This window comes from Rhinolophus sinicus, chromosome 14, assembly GCF_057876585.1.
Source record: "Rhinolophus sinicus isolate RSI-liver-muscle chromosome 14, RSI-T2T, whole genome shotgun sequence".
NCBI lineage: Eukaryota > Metazoa > Chordata > Mammalia > Chiroptera > Rhinolophidae > Rhinolophus > Rhinolophus sinicus.
This window is the reverse complement of record NC_142514.1, coordinates 49,907,192-49,920,039: the sequence shown is the minus strand read 5'-3', so window position 1 is coordinate 49,920,039 and position 12,848 is coordinate 49,907,192.

The window sequence follows — 12,848 nt, the reverse complement described above, 5'->3', positions numbered from 1 at the left end:
ACTTAGCTTTGATTGTTGAGAGGGCCCTTCAGGATGGAGACCAGACCTTCCTTTGTGACTTTGACCCTCTTATTCTGACTGAACTCCTTCCTACAGGTCCTGTCTCACTCAGGGCTGCTCTTCTCTAGGCTCGCGGCTCAGTTCAACCTCTCCTCCAGCCATGATTTTATAGACCGTCCCTTCATGACTGCTTGTCTGTCAACTACATTCTACTTTCTCATTGTTCCAAAATATAATACTCAGACTGCAGTATGGCTGGTTGCCACAGATTATTGTGAAAATCATACTTCTACTAGGACTCCACATTTTAAGACAATGGCACCAGATTTTTAAAACTAAAATACTTTTTTGCTTCTCATGATCGCATATGTAACCTCTGAAACACTTACAGTTTTAAAAATTAATATCATCCATACCTTCCTTTGTGTTCGGGAGTATCTTTCAACTTAATTGTAGGACTTCACATGTATCCCTGTGATAGTTCACTTTTCTCATATACAGATTCAATACGTAAACTACATCTTCAACTTTTAAAATGTGCACAGTTTGAAATGTAAGTAAAAGTAGTTGAATCCTTTCCAAGTACAAAATAGGTTGGTGTCAACTGCTGGAGAATTTACAAATATATATTTTCCTGTGACCAGAAAAGCCTCCCATGGCCTGGACCTCTCTTCTTTGTCCAGCTGTCTCCTTCACACACAATGCTGTTAAAATTCTTTTTTTCATGTGTCTGTGTTTTATCATATAAAACTATAATTTTACATATTTTCCCCCTAATATCTCCTCATAGTTACATAGTGGGGATCCTACTGCACTTAATAAAGAATGAGGCTGAGAGAGGTGACGTGACAACGATGGAACTAAGAAGAGATCTTCACTCTTCGAACCTCACTGTCTTTTAAATAACATATTTGTAGCAAAAGAGTCAAGAATTTTGTTTTGAGCTGCAACTCTTATTAGAGCAGAATGACCTTATTGGGAGATGTTATCCCAACTTGAAAAACATCTGCCTCAATGCTGTCCACCTCTATCCATGGCAAGTGTCTGCCCTCTTCTGGCCAAAGGGAGGATGACAGCTATCACCGAGCAAATCCTCAGGACAAACAGCAGACCTTGAAATCTGGGCAATTGGAAGTTACTCCATGATAATTATTGCTTTTTAGTGAGTTCTGGTCCTGGCTCTGCATACACCTTTGCACTGGGATCCTCAGGGCAGCCTTACACCCCCGCCCCCACCCCTTCGAATTAGGTGAATTCTGAAGTGCTCACCAGCCCTGATTCTAATAATGAAGGAGGCTATGTATTAACGGTGTCCTACAGCAGTATAGAGCGCTTGATCACGTCGTCCACTCTGGGCAGATGTGCTGGCATTGCTCTATGAGCAGTGCTGGTGTGAAAACAAACAACAAATATATATATATATATATATATATATATATATATATATATAATATATAATATATTATTGATATTAATATATTATATATATTACATATATGGTATTATATACAGAAAATTTCTGGAGAATTTCTCGAGAAATTCTCTAGAAAACAATGTTATATAAGCCACCTTTTTAAACAATACATTATATCTAGAAGATCTTTCAATGTCCTGTCATCTACAACATGATTTTAATGATTTTATTATTGTAGTCTCTAATAAGGATGTGTTATAATTTGTTTCTTCATCCCCTGTTGTTGGACATTTAAATGATTTGCAACATTTGACGACAACATATGCTGACATGAACCTTTTTGTAGATCTCTGATTGTTGCCTTAGGATCAATTCCTAAGAATAGACGGGGCGGCCAAAGTTCAATTATTCACTCACCAAGCATATGTTGAACATCCTGTTACGGGCCAGGTGCTGTTCTAAGCACCTGGGACAGATCAATAAGCAACATCCCTGTCGTCAAGGTGTTTATTGATCTGATAGGGGAAGGTGGGGAGGGGCAATTGGTAATAAATAAATACAGTGATAAGAAGAAAGGCTATGGAAAAAAGCATCATGAATACCTATAAGCTTAAAGTGCCCTCCAGAAATGTGCCACCAGCAGAATGAGGGAACCTGTGGCTTCACAGCCTCAGCATTATTTGCCTCACTATTATTTGCCACTTCAAGAGGCAAACAACAAAAAAAAGTTGAAATTTGCATTTATTTCATGACTGCTGAAATTGAACATATTCTATATTCCTCTCAGTTTATATTTTTAGGTTGTTCAATATCTTCATCCAATTTCATCTGATATCCTAATTTAGGGTACTAATCCTTTGTTATATGTGTAGCCAGATTTTTCCCAGTTTCTTGCTTGCTTTTAATTGTTTTTTAATGTTTCCTAGGGCATAGAACTTTTTAATTTTTATGTAATTCACTTTGTAAATATTTTCTTTTAGAGTTCCTATCTTTGTGTAATGTGTAAGGAAATCTTCCTAATCTAAGACAATAGAATAGGTCACCCATATTCTTTCCAGCTTTTAAATTTTCCTATTTTAGTTTTCCTTAACTCATCAATTCGTATGGAATTTGTTTTTCAGTAGGAAACTCAATTAAATATATTTTTCCAAATAGTTACCCCGGCACAATGGTTTGGATAATAATTGGGGAAGACCAGATCCTAAGCCAGTTGGGGGAGGCTGTGGCAGTGGGCCACCCCTGAGCTGAGACTCTGGAGTGGCCAGGAGGTTGAGGTGGGGGAACCACTCCAGCTGCCAGAACCACTTCAGAAGCTGTCAGCGAGATGCAGGGCATTCTGGGATCTGCTACCCAGCGGCTCCCAGGCAACACACTTTTGATTTTGCCAGTGTGGGTCCTGTACTTGTCAAGGAAATGCACCAACTGGGGAAGATGGAATTGTACTGAGTCACAGGGGAAACGTGAGAGCGATGGGCAGGTGACCAATAATCTGAGAAACAGTCAGCAGTGGCCTCCTGTTCACTGTCCCTGGACCTCCCAGGAAGCTGACCTGGAAGAAGTATGCTCCTCTGTGCCAGACAGAGCACAGAAAACTGCATCTGGAGCCAGCCGCTGACATCGATTGGATCAGTTCACTGGAACCACTTGAGCCTTGTCTGTGGATAAAAGGGGAAGCACTTGATAACCTGGAGAGAGCCAAAGGCTCTGGCTAGTGTTCTAACTCTACAACTAATCACGTGCCCTGAGCCAAGTTACAGTACCTCTCTGGGTCTAATTTTATCAAATCAGATGTGTGCGTGTGTGTGTGTGTGTGTGTGTGTGTGTGTGTGTGTTTATTATGCCACATTTAGCACCATTGGTTGGTTGCGAAGAATACTTCATAAGGATATGCACTTTGTGGTTTGGAATACAAGCTGCAGTTGTACAGATGTACAGATGAGATTTGGGAGTGTGTACAGTATACTAGCTTGATGCACAGGAGTAAGTGTGTGTCTATGAGAGAGAAACAGGTAATTAGAGAAAGAGTGGAAGAAGGGAGAGATGGGAGAGAAGGAGGGAGGAAGGGAGAATGGAAGGCAAGAGGGAAAATGAAAATAAACTGGGCCCGTGAGAAAAAAATTGAACCAAGGTCTAATTGTGCTTTGGAATTTCTGCCAATCATGCTAACCTAACCTGCACAAAGGTGAGTGGGAAGGGTAGGGTCAGGGGCTACTCATGCATTTGCAATGTCAATCTTTCAACCCACCAGCTGTGCTGTTAGCCTTCAAATTAACACTTCAAACCACCTTTGCCCAAAATTGGTCAGTCATAGCTATCTGCTGTCCTCTGCTGGCCAAAATAAATAATGTCTGCATTATAAAACACATTTTTCTGACTGTAATAATATTCATTTACCCAACAAATATTTGTGGAGTGCCTATTAAGTACCAGCCACTGTACTAAAACAGACCAGGAATCAAAACAGAACGATTGCTACCTTCATGGGACTTAATTTAATGACAACAATTATAATATCAAACATTTATAGACTCCTTGCTATGCCAGGTAGTATTCTAATTGCTTGGTATTTATCAACTCATTTTAATCCTCACATCAGTCCTATGAGGTAGGTATGATTATTTTCCATTTTACAAATAAGGAAACTAGTGCACAGAGAGGTTGAACAATTTCCCTGAGGTCACACAGCTGTGAAGTAACTGAGCCTGCTTTAACTTAGCCTGGCTCGAGAGCCTATCCTTAACCACTCCATATAGTATTGTCTTTACTGTCATGTTCTAGTAGATATGCTTCTCCTCCTGCTATAAATATTGTACAGACAGCATCATTATTAGGTGGAAAGGCAGATATTGACTCGGCTCGTTTGGCTCAGCCACTCACCCATCCCAGCCACTATGTGTGAGTGAGCCAGTCCTTTACCCCATAGAGTTGTGGGAAGATGAACCCATGGCGCATGTGTGCTCACAGCAGGTCCTACCAAGTGTTGTCCCTGTTCTTCTCCCTCCATCAACTGGTCCTCGGACGGGAGGGTCAGGGAAGCCAACCCAGGGGTCGAAGCTCTGACCTACCACTCCAGGCCCCTGTCTTGAGGTCCCTGTGACCTTCATTCTCCAGTTTAACGTTAAAGGGCAGGAGGCAACGTGGAAGTTAATGATGAAACCGGAAGTTCTTTCCTGCTTGGCCTAGATCTCTGGGGCAAAGGGACAGCATACAGCAAGAGGGCTTCAGGTAAGCACCGGGGATGTGGCATCTATTGACCCAGGAGATGGAGACCAGCCAGTGTCCAGGGAGGAGGGTACTACAACGCCAGCGGTGGCTGCCAGGAGGGAGAGGGCGAGGGCAGCGGGACATGGAAGGAATGCGGAAGTGCTGGAGTTCTTAGGAGTTCTTGATTTCTTTCTTTCTTTTTTTTTTTTCAAATCAAGAGTGCCCAACCTCATACAAAATATTAACTAGGGAGAGAAGGATATATTGTTTAAGTCCATTTAGAAATTTGTTGATGTTTTTAAAGGGCAAATTTTAAAAGCATTGTGTGGTGGTGTACCCCAGAATCCCCTCTTGTAACCAATACCCAAATAACAATCATAATAGCTACTGTTTAGGAAGCTGTGATTCTGTGCCAGCACCTCACAGCAGCCCATGATATAAGGTGCTTTTATTTACAGCACTTACAGATGAGCATGCTGAAGCTCAGAGAGGTTAAGTCATTTGCCTTGGTCACACAGCCAACACTCAAGGTTGTGCCTGGATGACTCCATTACCACCACCCTATGCTATGTCCCAAAGTGAGGGAAGCATCATAAACCTAGTGACTCACCTTTAGGTCCCAGACACTTCTAAGTGTGATCTCAAGAAGCGGAGACAGTTTATCCCTGCGCTTTGGTCAAACACAACAGGAGTTTTATCCTCATCTTGGGGGTTCTGTCCATGTGATATGGAGGCAGCAGATCTGTGGGTCCCTGAGAGAGGGGTGGTTAGGCCAGCTATCATGTGTTCCTGATCTGCCAGCTGGAGCACCCACAAATGCAAGGGAGCCCCAGAAAGGACCTCTTGAGAAACAGTGAGTTGAAACGTGAAGTACCAGGGACTGTCCCACACAGTAGGTGAGAAGCTCCCAACAGTCTTATGTGGGGGCCGGGAAGGGGACCATTATTCCAAACACTAAAGAAGAGGGCCTGAGACCCAGGGAGAGAGGCTTGCCAGAGACCACACAGCAGCTGGGGGCCAGAGCTGGAACTAGTGCCAAAGACTTGCAAGTGCGAGGTTAGTTCTACCTGCAGTTCAATACCATGCCCTGCCTTCCAGGACAGCCCCAGCAGCAGCGGCATCCCCTGGGACCATGACAGAAATTCAGAATGTCAGGCAAACCGGGCATCCCCTCCAGCCTTGGGCTCACCACTGAGACCACCCCTAGTCTGTACCTGCCTACTTCGTGATGCTGACACCTGAAGTGGTACTTTCCAACTAAAGATAGGAGATAGTCTTCCAAAGAAAATTCAGCTTTCTTAGTTTATACTATTCTAGAAGGAACGAACCCACAGTATAAGTTTTGCTGAGGCACAAATTTGAATCGTGCCCACTGCTGGACTGGGGCTCTGGGGCAAGGCTCTCAGCTCTCAGAAAAGCTGATTAAGGGTTTCAGGGGGGTCGGCTGTGGAGTTGGGGGACACAGGGGTCACCCCCTCCTCTGGCTGATTTGATCTCCAGCTAGATCTCAGAAATTGCATTCAACGTAAAAGCGATTAAAGTGAGGAAGCGTTCTGTGCCTCAGCTTCCTCCTGTGTATGTGATTACACGCCGTATCTCACAACATTGTAAGGAAAACATGTAAGCAACTCCCCATAGATGTTAGCTGTCATCGTTATTATCATGGATTCTTGACACCTGTGGAGTATATACAGCCCAGGACCTTCTCGAATCCGCTAAATGACAGATAAAGAATGCTTGTATGGGCTTCTGAATTTCTCCAAACGACATGTCCTTCTAGAATGCAGTTTGCTGTGTGTATCCTCACCACAAGTTCATCAGCAAGTGAAATCATTGTGAAAGCTTCTCACTCGTGTAGTGATTCAGTGTCTTTATCACTCCACGAGCATTGCCACAGTAATGGGCAGAGACTCACCGAATCCACAGGAAGGAGCAGTCTCTTGTTCCCCTCTATCCCTCTGACCCCAGGAACTAAGACCTTTGCCGGGAGTGCCAGCCAGGCAGTGGGGCATGATTCCAATTCGTGCCTCAGTAAAGCTGCCAGATACTGTGCTATGGGCTCATTCCATCCGGAATTGTGGAAGCCAAGGAAGTTGAATTTGTGAGCGCCAGGGGACCAAGACAGTTTTCCCCAAGGTGCGTTTCACAGAACACTAGTTCCGTGGAATGTTTACAGTTGTTGAGTCATTCTTGGGCTGTCCAGTAAGTTTGAGGAGCATGGGCATTTTAAGCAAGTTTCCTTTCTGAAGCCATCTCTGTCTTTCACATGCCAGCTTTCTGAGTCTCCAAGGAAGGGACAGGATGTGCTCTTTCCCATTCTGCCCTCTTGCTTGTGGGGCAGCTGTGGGACTTGGTGTTCTGTAGCAGTGCTTTTCAAACCATCTGTGCCTGGTTCACCTGGGGGGCTTACTAAGCTGCAGTTTCTGATTCAGAAGCTCTTGGGAGGAGCCTGACATTCTGCATTTCCATCATGCTCCCAGGTGGTGCTAATACTGCTGCTCCATAGACCATACTTTATGAACAGTGGGGTTTGAGGAGATATTTCTGAAAGATGTGCCTGCTGTGTTCCTAAGGCCTGCTGAAGGGCTTGGATCATGTGAAAAGTGGCCTGAGCATTGAGCTGGATTGGAAGCTTATGAGGGCAGGGTGTTCTCTCTGTTTTGTTCCCAGGCATATGTTCAGAACCTACAACTGCGCCTGAATCACAGAGTGCTCTGTACATACCTGTGGAAGGATTGCATTACTAAGGCAATTCAGCAAAGATGCCCATTTCCAGGCTTTTTCTGAAACATTTGTTGTGCTGAGTTTTGGTAGACTTGAGTCCTTAAGTGGTCCAGGACCACTGCAAACTCACCAAATATTTTGAAAACCATTCAAAGCACTTCTTTCTTAAACTCATAAATCAGATTCAGCCAAATATATGTAAGGCTCCACCTGTGCAGACATGGCAGTTTTTCTTGTTACAGGAGCTTCAGCCCGTGTGGTCTCCCAATGAGTCATAGAGGGTTCTTCCTGCCCTGGCACTCAGAGGTGTGGGCCACAGGCGACCCTGTCTCCAGAATGAAGCATTTGGCTTTAGCTAGCACCAAAGCATCCCAGGCCAAGTTCATGAGCAATTTACTAACCCAGGTTCACAGATTCAGCCTCCTCTTTGCCCTGATGCTCTCATTACCAACCCAGGCAGGGAGCCAGATTCCTTGCTCTCCAAGGCCTTCGTTCTTTGTTTGTTTGTTTTGAGCTGAAAGAACAGGAAGAGAAGCTATTTGTTACCATGGTGACTGCTTAGTGAGATTCTTAAACCTGGTGGGGCAAGTCTCCTCCAATTAGGTTCCTACCTTCCAGGAATTTATAATCTTAGGGAGCAAGATTCCCAAAACATGAGTTGTGTAGCCATTGACCAGTGGGAGGGGCAGTGAGTTTTTCAGTGATTCCTGAGCTGGGGCAATCCCTGAGAAGGGAAACTGAGTCGAGCCTTCAAGTAGTCGGGTAACAGGAGGATAAAGGAAGAGTGTGAGAGTGTGAAGATGAAATTTCACCAGCATTATTTGGGAGGCAATGACTAAGGTAGGCTGCCTAGAAGAAAGTCTGGAGTGTAGTGGGTGGTAAAGCAAATTGGAAGCAGAGTGTAGAAAGCCTTGGATGTCAGGCCAGGACCTGGACACCTGGACCCATTCCTTTAGAACTGGAGTACAGGAAGTACATGCTGTGAGGTTTAGGCTGCCAGGAAGCAGTCGCAGAGACAGGCTCCTGAGTGAAGCCAGATGGATGAGGAGTGAGAGGGTCTGGCCACTAGGTACGGTTGTACAGCTCATGCACTGCACAACAGTGGCTGGCCAAGGGAACACGTGAGCACTGAAACCTGGCTCTCACTGCTCTCATCAAGCTTTGCACCCTGGCATGGGCTGCCTTCTCCAAGGGGGCTCTTCCAATCAGTGATCACTAAGGCACCTGCATGGGCTGTGGGTGGTCTGATTGGCTCAAGCCCCAGCCCCAGGGTTTCTCTCCTTATGGCAAGGCATTTTCTCGGAGCAGCCAGTTGTGAACATTCCTCGTATGTCCCAGGGAGGGCACTGCTCAGCTTTGCACAGGACAACAAATCCCTGAATACATAGTTGTTCTCAGACTGCAGTTAGAACCGGAACAAGGCAGTTTTCTGCTCCTGCTGGCTGACAGAACGAGCAAGCAAATGGTAGGTGATTGTCTACTTCAACCAAATACACTCAAATCTTCCTGCAAGGACGACTCAGCTCCCAAGCAGGAAATAAGTGAGAACAGAGCATCTGCGGCCCTAAAGATCCTGAAGTTAGAACCAGCAGCCATGTGTGCTGAGGGCTTTGAGCAGAGATTTGCTTGCTTCACAAAGCATCCTGCAGTTTCTCTGCCCACAGCAGTGAACATCCCATATGCCAACGAGCTAGAGAAATGTCGAAGGCTCCAAGGACTGTGAGAGCCAGCGTTTCTCATTAGGGACGCCATTGGCATATTGGTTCCCCAGGCACTATGACAACCCCAAATACCCCCCTATATATTTCAAAGGCCCCCTCAGGACGGTTGAATCACCCCCAAATGAGAACAACTGAGAGAAAAAAAGAGAAAACGTGGGCCCAGTGACTTGTCCAGGGTCACACAGCCAGCGATAGGCACAGTAAGAATTAGCCCACACGTTGCCAACTCCTCACCACTTTTCACGGGCTTCTCCCACGCACTGTGGGAGGTGCTTCTCCCCCCACCTCCAGCCTTAATCAGTCTCTAAGTTTCTGAACTGAAACCACAGAACATAGTGGAGCCACGTGATCTAACTCCACCCCTGATCCCCAAATGCTCGTGACAACTAAACGGATAGAAAATAAAGACAGGGATGGGTAGGCCCCTGACTTTGGTCTGTCACCCCTCTGGCTGGCCTCTCAGGGCTGGGCTCCCCTGAGCACTGATGAATGGAGCAGCTCCCTGGGAGTATTCTCCCCTGACTTCCCTCCTGGCCCTTAGGGCAGGCTGCCTTGAACTGTTATTATCTCTGTATGAATGGTTCTAAGTACCTTTTAATAAACCACTCAAGAGTGTGTATATTATTGATGCATCTACATTTTAAATACAGAGTGCTGCTCTAGGAATCCCTATGAGTTGCCTTTAGCTGGGATTCTTCCCAGCATCAATCTGCACCAAGAAATTCTAGAATGTTAGAGCTGTGTTCTTGGTTTCCCATACTAAAACTTTGACTGCAGTGACCAATGTGAAATTTAAAGTCATTATTCTGAAAGACAAAAGTAGAAAAATGATAGTATATGCCCATCTTTTCTTTGGCCCCTGGTACCGTAACATTAAACCCACTTGGAGTCTCTTTCCATTTGGAACCAAAGGCATTCCTTCCTTTTTCCTCTTTTCTACTAAATGTCTTTGTGCATGCCTCTCTGCCTTGGGGTATATAGTACTGATGTCTTCCACAGAGGCAGCCTCAGAACTCCGTGCTATCTTTCTACCCCTATTTCCTACGTCAAACATATTCCGACTCCTTGCTTTAAGACTAAGGTTACTCACACACCCACATTCCAGAAAATACGTTCTTTCTGTATTTCCCCAGTTTACATCTCAGCTAGTTTTCCAGGAAAACTTGAGCTGAGGTTAGAGACAAAACTAGACAGGGACTCTGGCCATTGTTTCATAGTTTGGGATTTGCAAAGTTGCCGCCCATGCCCATTTATTTCTTCGTGGATTCTTTATCTACAATGAGGCAAACCTTGTTTATGGCTTCATGGCACATAAAACTAGATTTTCCATAAAACTGACTGAACTGAATGAGAATTGAATGAATGTGTCCATTTTTACAGACCATGGAACTCTTTGTTAAAACAATTAAGTAGCAAAAAACCCAGCAGTGTTAAATAAAGTAAAAGGGCTATGCAAAATATACACACTCAAGTTGGAAATCTTTTTTCCAAAAATCTTAAACTATCTCACGAGGGTAAGGTATTATCAGATAAGCTAATTATGATGCTTCAGCAGATCAGAGAAAGAGCAGAACTCATTTCCTGCCTTTCCACCAACTTTTCTGTCAAGGAACTGGAAAAGAGAAAATAGACATTGATAAAGGGAAGATTAGATATTTAACTTCATTCATCATGCTGGTCTGGATAAATGAGAGCTGAAGAGAACAGGACCATGTGAATGAGATCAGTTATCCACAGACGGTGACCTCCTGGGGCCTTAATTAGAGACCAGAAGAAGTGCCAAAGAACCAGAGACAGGAGGTTGCAGCCCCTCCCTGCCATCCTAACTTTTTTTTTTTTTTTCAGATTTTTATTGGGGAAGGGGAACAGGACTTTATTGGGGAACAGTGTGTACTTCCAGGACTTCTTTTTTCCAAGTCAAGTTGTTGTCCTTTCAATCTTAGTTGTAGAAGGTGCTGTTCATCTTCAAGTTGTTGTCTTTTCAGTCTTAGTTGTGGAGGGCGCAGCTCAGCTCCAGGTCCAGTTGCCATTGCTAGTTGCAGGGGGCACAGCCCACCATCCCTTGCGGGAGTCAAACCAGCAAACTTGTGGTTGAGAGGACGCACTCCAACCAACTGAGCCATCCGGGAGCTCAGCGGCAGCTCAGCTCAAGGTGCCGTGTTCAATCTTAGTTGCAGGGGGCAGAGCCCACCATCCCTTGCGGGACTCGAGGAACTGAACTGGCAACCTTGTGGTTGAGAGCCCACTGGCCCATGTGGGAATCGAACCGGCAGCCTTCGGAGTTAGGAGCGCAGAGCTCTAACCACCTGAGCCACTGGGCCGGCCCCCATCCTAAATTTTTAAATGCTGAAAGTGAACCTATGAAATTGACAGCAAAAGCAGGCCAGGAGCTAGAAGGGACCCTGGACATTCATGGTCCCAACAGAGATAGGGTTGGGGGTTGTGTGATATTGTACCAACAAAGGAGAAATAGCCTGGGGCTTTCACTGATTGTACAGTCCAACAAGTCACCAAGGGGATGCAGCGGCCATGAGCTGATGTGATGACCAGTGGCATTAATAGAACTGTGGTGTTTCCAAAAGACAGCACAAAGACACCCCCCTCCCCGGACTTAGCACACCTGGCCACATCTAGCACACCGAGTCATCCCCTATTGATCCTGATATTGTATAAAGAAGAGTTTCATATGACATTTACCCTGGGCAACAGTGTCTGAACTTTGATTTTGGTTTTTATCACAATGAGATAAACATTGCAGGGCCCTGAGAGACAGACGTTTATTCAAACAGTGCATCACAGAATGTTCCGGGGATTTTTTTTCCCCTACTGCTTCTCCCCTGTGCCTGAAGGGGGGAGTGCCCAACTGTCTGGATAGTCCTGGGCCCCAGAGCCAGTGTGGCTTGCTCAGTGATGGGTGCATGACAGACGGAGGGTGTCTGTCAGACCCATAAACAAACCTCTCTGAGCTCAACCAGTCAACTGCATCAAAGAACGACAATGCCACCCACCCACTCACACCCCATTTTTTGACTCCATGTCAGGTATATTTCCTAACAATCAGGGCTGTTTTAAAATAAAAGTGGCTGCCTTGGGAAGGAGTGAGTTCTTCCTCATTGGAAATGTCCAAGAGCAGACGGGTGTGGGTAACCCTCTGACTACAGATAGAGACAAGAGAAGGATAGGCAGAAACAATGCCAGGCCCACTTCCAGATCTGACACCATGGTCTACATTTAGATCACTCTGTTTTTTTCTGATCATGAAATTTCCCAAATAACTGGATTCTCCTACTTTGGGGTTTGCAGCCCCCTGTGAGTTACAATTTTAGGATTCTGAATCCATTTGAAAATAAAAGTCCTTGTAGACGTTGTTTGATTTCTCTTCAGCCCTGCTGCTGCCCCCAATCACTCTGCTAATGAGCACCTGAGTTCATAAGACCAGGACTGCACCCTTTTGCCTTTCTGGCTTGCCATGTCCACCATGGTGTTCCCTCTGGCTCCTTTAATCCCTTTAGCTTTTTGGCAAAGCGGTGGGAAAACCCCTTTATGAGGAGGTGACTTAGCTGCCATGGAAGCCAACCTCTGATTGTTTTCTCCTCCTCACCTTCTTCCCAGCCAGCTTAGTCCAAATCCATTGGAAGCAAGAGCACACATTACTTTTAATTTAGGGCCATTACGAGATTTAGAAATTAAACATATTCCCACTGGTTTCCCTAGCAACCACCTCCAGTCACACAATGAGATGAAACTATTGCCCTATTTAATAAAGTCTGATAGTAAGAGAAGTC